The sequence below is a fragment of the Erinaceus europaeus genome, chromosome 11 (genome assembly GCF_950295315.1).
Source record: "Erinaceus europaeus chromosome 11, mEriEur2.1, whole genome shotgun sequence".
Classification (NCBI taxonomy): Eukaryota; Metazoa; Chordata; class Mammalia; order Eulipotyphla; family Erinaceidae; genus Erinaceus; species Erinaceus europaeus.
In genome coordinates, this window is record NC_080172.1 from 1,013,493 (window position 1) to 1,023,492 (window position 10,000).

General features: G+C 47.9%; 1 non-coding gene across 1 annotated transcript; it reads left to right on the forward strand.

Moving 5' to 3' along the window:
• The first annotated feature begins 8,508 nt into the window (after positions 1 to 8,508).
• On the forward strand, positions 8,509 to 8,614 carry LOC132541563 (U6 spliceosomal RNA). Its single transcript, XR_009552708.1, has one exon. It is a non-coding gene; the product is annotated as a U6 spliceosomal RNA (small nuclear RNA).
• Positions 8,615 to 10,000: the final 1,386 nt, after the last annotated feature.

Here is a 10,000-nt window from a genome sequence, read left to right on the forward strand (position 1 = left end):
AGTAAGGCACTGGGGTGGGAGCACAAAGTCACACTTAGCTATCGCCTGCAAACCTGGAGGGCACAGGACTAAAACTGTCCTGACTGGATTGTTGTCTCTTGCTCCGACTTTCCACGGAGGGAGGCCCAGATGCTGCCGAGTCCCTCCAGTGTTCTGCTCTAAGGCAGGGTTCCTCTTCGCCCCTGGAGGCCTGCCTTGTGCACCCCGTGCACAGCCCAGAAGAATCCTCTGTTCTTCTTCCCCTCCAGGGCTATCACTGGGGCTCGGTGCCGCTGCTACAAATCCACTGCTCCTGGTGGACACTTTTTTCCATCTTATTGAACAGGACAGAGAAAATTGAGAGAGGAGGGGGAGACAGACAGGGATGTGGGGATATGGCAGGTTGAGCAGGGCTGACACGCATCATCTCTCTGAGACTGGTAGGAGTTCACCCTAAAAAGCCTCCCTGCCCCTCCTCCCTCTCCTCAGCCTTGTTGCCAGCATTCTGCACCTGGCCTGAGGGCAGGAGCTGTTTACCAAAACTGCTGCACAGATTATAGCTGAGTTTTATTTCCCGCAGGCAAAGGGTGTGGAGACGCCACAAATAGTTTAATCACTGAGATTGCATGAGCCTTTGCCCCAGCCCGTTCCTGATAAGACGGCAACTTCCCTGTCCCCAGCTTGTTCCCACTTCATGATATCAGCCTTTAAAATGATTGGTCCGACCATACTGTCCTCCCTGAGTCTGGCAGTCCTGCACTTAGTACCATGCTAAGCAGGGTCTGAAACACACTGATGTGTGCTCCCAGCACAGCTCAGGCTTCTCGTACAGTCCCCTCCCTCTGCTCTGGCCCTCTCTAAACAATTTATGGGGGCAGGGGGTTAAAGACATGTCTAATTGTTGACAATTGGATACAATTTCTCATTTTCCCCCTTTTTCTTTTCTTTCTTTTTTTTTCCTCCAGGGTTACTGCTAGGACTCAATACCTGCACTACAAGTCCACTGATCCTGCAGGCCATTTTTTCCCATTTCGTTGCCCTTGTTGTTGTTCTTATTGTTACTGTTGCCACTGCTATTGTTGTTGGATAGGACCGAGAGAAATCTAGATAGGAGGATAATACAGAGGGGGAGAGAGAGAGACACCTGTAGACCTGCTTTAGCACTTGTGAAGTGACTCCCCTGCAGGTGGGGAACCAGAGGCTTGAACCGAGATCCTTATGCCGGTCCTTGTATGTGCTTAACCTGCTGTGCTACCATTCAGCTCCCCCCCCCCCCATTTTTTAATTGCCTCTGGGATTATTGTTAGGAATTGGTGCCTACATGGTAAACCCACCATTCCTGACAGCCTTTTTTAAAAAAATTTTTTATTTGACAGCACAGAGAAAAATTGAGAGGGGTAAGAAGGAAGAGAGAAAGTTAGACACTTGCAAAACTGCTTCGACAGTTATGAAGTGACCACCTTGTAGGAGGAGAGTGTGACCTTGATGACCTCATCACCTGCCAAGATCTCTTCTTACACACCTCAGGGGTTAGGATTTCAACACAGGACTCTGGAGTGAAGTACAGGCGCCTTCTTACATACACCAGGGGCTGCCATACACTCTCCCCCCAGCTGAGGTCCCCTCTACCATGATAACCAGGACCCTGAAGTCCTCTTACCAAACCCATCCCTGCTCTTCCTCCCCAGACTCCTTTGCTTTGCTACAATGCACCAAACCTATCACAAGTTCTACTTTATGGCTTTGCTTCTTGCCCTTGTTCTTTAAGTTGTATCCAAAGGAAACAGATACATGATCCAAAAACGTCTATGCACCCCTATGTTCACAGTGACCCCATTTCTCATAGCCCAGCCTTGGAAGCAACTCAGATGTCCAAAGGCAGATGAGTGGCTGAGGAAGTCATGGTGAAATACAAATGGAATATACAAATGGAATACAACTCAGCAGTTAAAAAGGAAGTCATCTTTCCTGCCTCATGCTGGATAGAGTTTGAAGAAATCATGTTAAGTGAGATAAGCCAAAATGAGGAGGATGGATACCAGATGACCTACACAGGCTTTTTTTCCTAAAGATGTCTCTCTCCCAGGTGATTCTTCATGGGAATCTTCCATGAGTAGAGATATGGAGACAACACCTGTACTTTACTCCAGAGTCCTGTGTTGAAATCCTAGCCTCTGAGGTGTGTAAGAAGAGATCTTGGCAGGTGATGAGGTCATCAAGGTGGAGACTTCTGGATAGGACCAGGACCCTTGTAAGAGAGGTCTCAGCACTTACCTCCCCATTTACCACAAGTGGCTGCAACGAAAAGACGCAACTGACGAACCAGGAAGTGGGCCAGGTGGTGGTGTGGGCTAAGTGCACAGAGTAGGAAGGAACCAGGAAGTGGGCCAGGTGGTGGTGTGGGCTAAGTGCACACAGTAGGAAGGAACCAGGAAGTGGGCCAGGTGGTGGTGTGGGCTAAGTGCACAGAATAGGAAGGAACCAGGAAGTGGGCCAGGTGGTGGTGTGGGCTAAGTGCACACAGTAGGAAGGAACCAGGAAGTGGGCCAGGTGGTGGTGTGGGCTAAAAGCACAGAGTAGGAAGGAACCAGGAAGTGGGCCAGGTGGTGGTGTGCGCTAAGTGCACACAGTAGGAAGGAACCAGGGCATGAGCCCCAACAGGTCTGTAGTCTGACTATGACTGTAGAGTCAGATTTTATTTTCCAGATATCCTTAGGAACATCTCCTCTCCATTTATTTCCCATATTCTTCTGTCTCACCACCTCTGCCTTTTAAACCTTTCTTGGCTTTTCTAACACATACTCATTTCATAGTTTTATAAGAAAAATATTTACTACATGAAAATATTTCTCAAGCTATAAAAAGAAATTATGTTCCAACTCCAAGCAGTGCTGCAAATGTCTTGTAACTTAAAACCCTGTAACTAGATGCCTTCACACTTTTGGAAAACTGAAGAGCTTGGTTTTGTGACAATAATTCATCATCTATATTGAGTTTTAGGAGATGATTTAAACCCAAACATTGAAATTGATTTAAGGGTTTTATTAAAAATATTTACTCAAAAATTACACCTTAATGAAACTGCAGTATATATCATTTTACATCACCAAATTGTAAAGTAAACAATTAAAATGTGTGGGTACTTACCTAGTTCTCCCTAAGGCAGGCTCTGGGAGGAACGGGAGGTCTGTTTTTACCCTTATTTCACATTGGAAAGCTCCGAGGAGGCTCATGTAACCCAGTGGGGCCAGAATGCAAGGGAGATCTTTTCTGACTTTGGCTCTTCACGGGTGTGCTGAATTGTCAGATAGCCACGAGCCCTGGTTTCAACTTCCTCAGAAAGGAGGTTTTATCCAAAAATAAGGGATCTGGTGCTTGGGTCTTGCTTATTGTCAAACTGCAACACAGTTGGTTTTCTCAAATAACTGTTTTTTTTTTTTTTCAAGTTTGCATTCCAAGCATCAAGGAAACTCTAGAGAGGATGCCTGGCTAAGGGGGTAATGGGGGTGGCCGGCAGTCCAGGCCAGCCCCCTGTTGTCACCAACTTTAATCTTGTTTCTGTTTCCCCTTTGTGGAATTTTTGAAAACTCAGGAGGGGTCTGCTCTCCAAAGAAGATTTGCATTGGTTCCAACCAATGTCCCAGAGGGGCTTCTCATTCACAAAACATTTAACTCCTCTACTTAGGGTCTCAACTGTGCAGGTGGAGTAAAGTCAATCCCCAAGCCCACAGAATGACCATCAGAAGGCTGAAATCTGTCCAGGGAATATTTGCATCCCCACTCAGAACCCAAACCCAGTCATGTTCATTTCTTTGTCATTTTTCTTTGCCAATACATTCTTCCTTCCCTTTCAGAAAGATCTGCAGCCCTTAGCTTAGAAGTTCCAGCTCTTGGCAGGAGCCTCAGTTCCACTTCCTGGCCAGGCACAGACCAGACCTGTCCTCTGCATGGCCACCGAGACCAGTCCAGGTCATACAACACCCCCACGACAGCCGGCCTTGATAGCTACTTTCCACTCTGGCTTCTAGCCACCTCTTCATTTGTTTCCTCAGCCTTCTTGTTGTATTTTCCCGAGCCTCTCTGGGCATTGTAGCAGGATGTGTGTTGAGAATGTCTACACTACAGAAACAGAAGTCCTGACAATACTCTGACACAAACAACAGAGCTGCTCAGCAGTGAATGGAGGCACACAGAGACCGCCACTGACTGAATCTTAGCAGTCTTGCACTTCGAATTACAAGTCAGACACATAATTGTGTTTCTGATGTGTCCAAAGGCGGAGCCAAATCTGAACTGGTCCCAGAGAACCTCGGGTATCTGAGACGTGGCTGTGTCTGCCAGTAGGACTCCTCGTGACTCCTGGCTGAGTCTAGTCCAGACAAATTCTCGGGAGGTGCCTCGCCCCAGGTAGGCTGCACCGCCTTCAACATTGTGCCCATCAGCCAGTCTCCAAAGAGGGTAGGGCAGAGCAAACAGGACACCTGGTGTCCATGCTCAGTCAGCCTATGCTGAGTCTGGGGGGACTTCAAGAGATCAATGCTCACCTTCGATTCTTTTCACAGCGTCAAGCCACTCAAACTATTTGTAAAGAGAAATTTTATTTTATTTCATTTTATTGACAGCCGACTTATCACAGGAATTTGGTGCCTGCATGCTGAGTCCACCATTTCCCCCTGTTTGATAGAGATAAGAGATGAGAGGGGCAGGGAGACAGAGAGAGAAGTGACACATAGCTCCACTGCTGCACTGTTCCCTCCACCAGAGGTCTGGACCCCCAGCCCCTCCATTGGAAGCTACAACAGTTCTCCCAAGGTCACAGACATGGGTTAAATATTACTCCTATAACTATCTGCATATACACCCATTTTTAAGGTCCCATCTTCTCTTCTTCTCCAAATCACACCTTCACCTATCACTCCATCCAAATGTGCCTCCCTTTTTTCTCTTCTCTTTCCAGTTCCAGATTAAGTTGGAGTTCAGATGCCCTCTGGGCATCTTCCCCTGTCATTTTTCTCCCATTAGGAGTCTGGACCCAAATCCTTCATGGGGAGCAGGAGGTGGGAGTTCTGCCTCTGTCATTGCTTCTCCACTGGACATTGGTGTTGGCAGGTGGATCCACACCCCCAGCCTGTGTCTGTCTGTCCTTAGTGGGGCAGGGCTCTGGGGAGAGGGGAGGCTCCAGGACACATGGGGGAGGGCGTCTGCGCAGGGAAGTCAGGGTGGTGTCATGGCAGCATCTGCAGCTTGGTGGCTGAAAGGCAGTAAGATACAAAGCAGGACAAATTGTTTAATGCCTAGGAGCCAAAAAGTAGGAACAGAGCAGATGAGAACAGTGCTCTTAGGACCCCAAACCTACTTCATCACATGACCGGTCCACCTGCTTCACACATCAAGCCTCTTCCAGTTAAGTTCCTTTCTGTTTAAGTGCCTGAAAAGTCACTTCTGTTGTTTGTGACCACAGATCTGGACCAGCCCAGCCTCCTTAAACTTAAGGGGTGGGTGGGCAGTTGGGGAGAGGTCTATGCTCGTGACATCTTATTAAAAGGGAATGGAGCAGGAGAGCTTCATGACTGATGTTCAAAGGCCTTTTTCTCCCCCAGCTGCTGGCAGAGGGGACAGGAATGGGGAGAAAGGGGGAGGGTGGGGGAGCCATTTCAAGTCAGCAGGAGGTGGTAGTCCATGTAAAATGGCTCGTGTGACTTTGCTATGGCTCCCGCCAACACGCCAAACCTGACCGGCACCCTGAGCATCCGTTTCTCCAGCTATGGCCTCGCTCCCACTCTTTCCCTCCTTCCCAGCCAAATGGTAGGCCCCGCAGCTGGATGAAATAAAGTGGTTATATTGGAAGACCTTCAGGTTAGCATGGTTCAGTATTTTCACGTTGGGCCACACACTTAGTAAGAAAGGAGGTTTCTCTCCCGTTCTCTGCCCCAGCTGCTGGGGATCATGTCTGCCCGCAGCCACCTAACATCACTCTCCGCCCTCCACCCCTATCCAGACACTACTAGGCTCCCAGCCCCGAAAGACGAACCCACTCCACCAGTGGCGCAGTATCATGAAGCTTTCCATTTTCCTGTAATCAATATCCCTTTGCTCTTCAAGCGTTGAGGATAAATTATTTAACGGGTCTGTAGGGGTCAGCTCTATGAGAATTTAAAGCCAGTAGCCATCTGCTACAGGTTAGAGTGAGCAGAATGCTGACAGTCAATCTTTCTTCTTCCCTGGAAAACACTCAGCCACGCACGCACACCCACACGCTCACACACGCACACGCACAGGCTCACACACGCACACGCACACACACACACACACACACACACACGTGCACACGCGAGTTGTCACAATCCCACACACCTTACAGCACAACCTCCCAAACCACATGGCCCAGGCAGTAAAACCTCAAGACTTGAATCACCCAACTCAGGCCAATAAAAACGTTGCAGTTGAATTTGTCCCTGGCAAGTATCCCCATGTGCCTGGCTCTGAGAAGCTTGGCCGCGCCTTGCAGACAAGGGACTCACTTCTGCTTCAACATGGAAACACGATGTGTAACTTCATCTTTCCCAGCTCAGGCAGTGAAGTGCAGGATGCCAGAGATGAAAGGAAACATACAACTAAAATACTGGTGTATGCACACACACATGCCATGCACTAAAAAAGATGTATTTATGAGTTGTACTTTTAAGGGAGAGAGAGATCAGAGAGCCCCCAAGGGCCAATTTGACAGAAGAAAACAAATGCACCTTTGAGTAATATCTGAATATGAACTTGGCACGCTGCAGAGTGAGTGTTTCTTTCCATTCTGAAGCCTCATCTGTGAGCATGATACCCTAGACCTTGCCCACAGAGAACAGAAGAAACTGCCTGTCTGTCCACCGCCACCGACTTCTGAAGAACAGCTCATAGGCTTCACAGGCATCTACCAAAACAAAAGTCCCACAGATCCACAGATGGAGTCAGTAGATATTTCTTTCTCTCTCTCTTTTTTCTTTCGTTATCTTTGTTTATGGCATAGAGACAGCCAGATCAGGAGGGAAGGGAAAACATAGACAGAGACAGAGACAAAGATAGCACTTTGTCAGCCCTGCTACACCACTCGCAAAGCTCCCTCCCCCCCCCCCCCCGCAGGTTGGGCCTGGAGCCTTGGACCCGGGTCCGAGCGCACTGTAACGGCAGTCGCTGTATATTTCTGTTGACGGCTTTCTCCGGCCCCTCCCCTATAGCACATGTTCAGCACCAGGCGGACATGTGATCTCCCAGTCAACAAGGGCATCTAGACGGTCAGATGGGTGATTTATCCAACAGCAAGAAGAGCTGAGATCCAAACCCAGGAAGATTTGCACCACACCAGAATAATACTTTAGTACTCGTTAACTGCACTAGCCTCGTCTTGGTGCCTGAGGCATGCTCTGTGATAGACTGAGTCAAGTGAGTGTGCGACCTGTTGCCTCTCAGTCCCTAGGACACTATTTCCTGCCAACCAGAGAAGCTCTGTCGCTGGCCAAAGTAACAGGCTTGAACAGCATGCAGTCACTCCGCTGCGTCATGATCAGAAAGACCAACTCAGGGAGTCGGGCGGTGGCGCAGCGGGTTAAGCGCAGGTGGCGCAAAGCGCAAGGACCCACTTAAGGATCCCGGTTTGAGTCCCCAGCTCCCCACCTGCAGGGGAGTCACTTCACAGGCGGTGAAGCAGGTCTGCAGGTGTCTGACTTTCTCTCCCCGTCTCTGTCTTCCCCTCCTCTCTCCATTTCTCTCTGTTCTATCCAACAATGACGGCATCAATAACAGCAACAATAATAACTATAACAACAATAAAAAAAAACACAAGGGCAACAAAAGATAAAATAAAATTAATTAATTAAAAAAAAAAGAAAGACCAACTCAAAACACTATTTCATTCCCCCCCCCCCCCCCCCGACATCGACTCTTGAGACTACCCTGACTCAGAGTCAGCCTTGTGGCACTTATCACACACAAACACAAATCCTTGACATTTTCAGATATCTGATTATGTAGGTCTCTGAACCATGCAGGTCTGCAGGTGTCTGTCTTTCTCTCACCCTCTTTGTCTTCCCCTCCTCTGTCCATTCCTCTCTGTCCTCTCCAACAACAACGAGAGCAATAACAACAACAACGATAATAACAACAAGGACGATGATAAACAACAAGGGCAACAAAAAGAGAAAAATGGCCTCCAGGAGCAGTGGATTCGTAGTGCAGGCACCGAGCCCCAGCAATAACCCTGGAGGCAGAAAAAAATTTATTATCTTTATTTAGTGGATAGAGACAGTCAGAAATTGAGAGGGGAGGGAGACTGAGAGAGGGAGACAGAGAGACACCTGCAGCCCTGCTTCACCACTCACAAAGCTTTCTCCCTGCAGGTGGGGACAGGGGCTTGAACATGGATCCTCCTGCACTATAACACATGCACTCTACCAGGTGCACCACCACCTGGCCCCCTATACTAAACCATTTTATGTCATATATTTTATATTTTAATTTTATATTTTATATAAAATCTTTATTTTAGTGCTCACTTTGGCAGCACAGATACTAAAATTGGAGGGATACAGAGAAGATTAGCATGGCCCTGTGCAAGGATGACACACAAATTTGTGAAGCGTTCCATATTAAAAAAAATTATTTATTTTATATTTTGTAAATATTTGTATATTTATCTATTATATTCATTTTATTTATCTTATACAAAATATATTTTATAACACACCATTTTATTTTTCAACCATATATTTTTATGCCATGTTTTTATATCTTTTTATTTCGGATACCACTTTTCGTAAACCTGCATCTCCCTAGCATAAGCTGGTGCTGCAGGTTAGACCCGGGGCCCGGAAGCCTAGCAGGACAGTCACCTCGCCGTCTCCCATGCAGGTGTGCGTCCTCCTTCTCCCCAAACTCCCAGCTCCGAGCTGCAGACAGAGCTGGTCTCAATGAGGAGATGAGGGCTGCCCGGCCTGCATCTCTGCACCAGCACCCATGTTGCTCAGTGAAAACTCCCTCCTGAGAGAGAGGGAGAGCCGAGGCCCTCACACACGCTGGTGGCAGTGCTCCCGGAAGACAAGGCTTTCTTGCTGGAAATGCACGACTTGCTCATCTATTAAACAAAGAAAAAGGGGCAGGTGGTGGCGCACCTGGTTAAGCGCACGGGCCACAGTGCGTGAGGGCCCAGGTTCAAGCCCCTGGTCCCCACCTGCAGGGAGAAAGCTTTGCACGGGTGAAGCAGAGCTGCAGGTGTCTCTCTGTCGGCCTCCCTCTCTATCTCCCTCTTCCTTTCAGATTTCTCTCTGTCTCTATCCAGTAATTAAATGAATAAACTGCAAAAAATAATAATAAAATCAAAGGATTACTAAGTGCGGCTTTGCTAAAGGGTGCATCATATTGGACTGTCATTCCAGCAAGTACTAGCAGACAGCAGAATGTCAACACACACACACACACACACACACACTCACACACACACATTCATACACACTCACTCACACACACTCACACACACACTCACATTCGTACACACTCACTCACACACACTCACACACACTCACATTCATACACACACACACACTCACACACACACTCACATTCATACACACTCACACACACTCACACACACACTCACATTCACTCACTGACACACACACTCACACACACACATTCAGACACACACTCACACTCACACACTCTCACAAACACTCACACACACACTGACACACACACTCACACTCACACACACACTCACACACACACACTCACACTCTCACATACACACTCACACACACACTCACATGCACTCACACACACACTCACACTCTCACACACTCACACACACTCACACACACACTCTCACATACACACTCACACACACACTCACATGCACTCACACACACACTCACACTCACACACACTCACACTCTCACACACTCACACACACTAACATACACACACACTCACACACACACACACACACACTCAAACACACACTCAAACACACACACACTCTCAC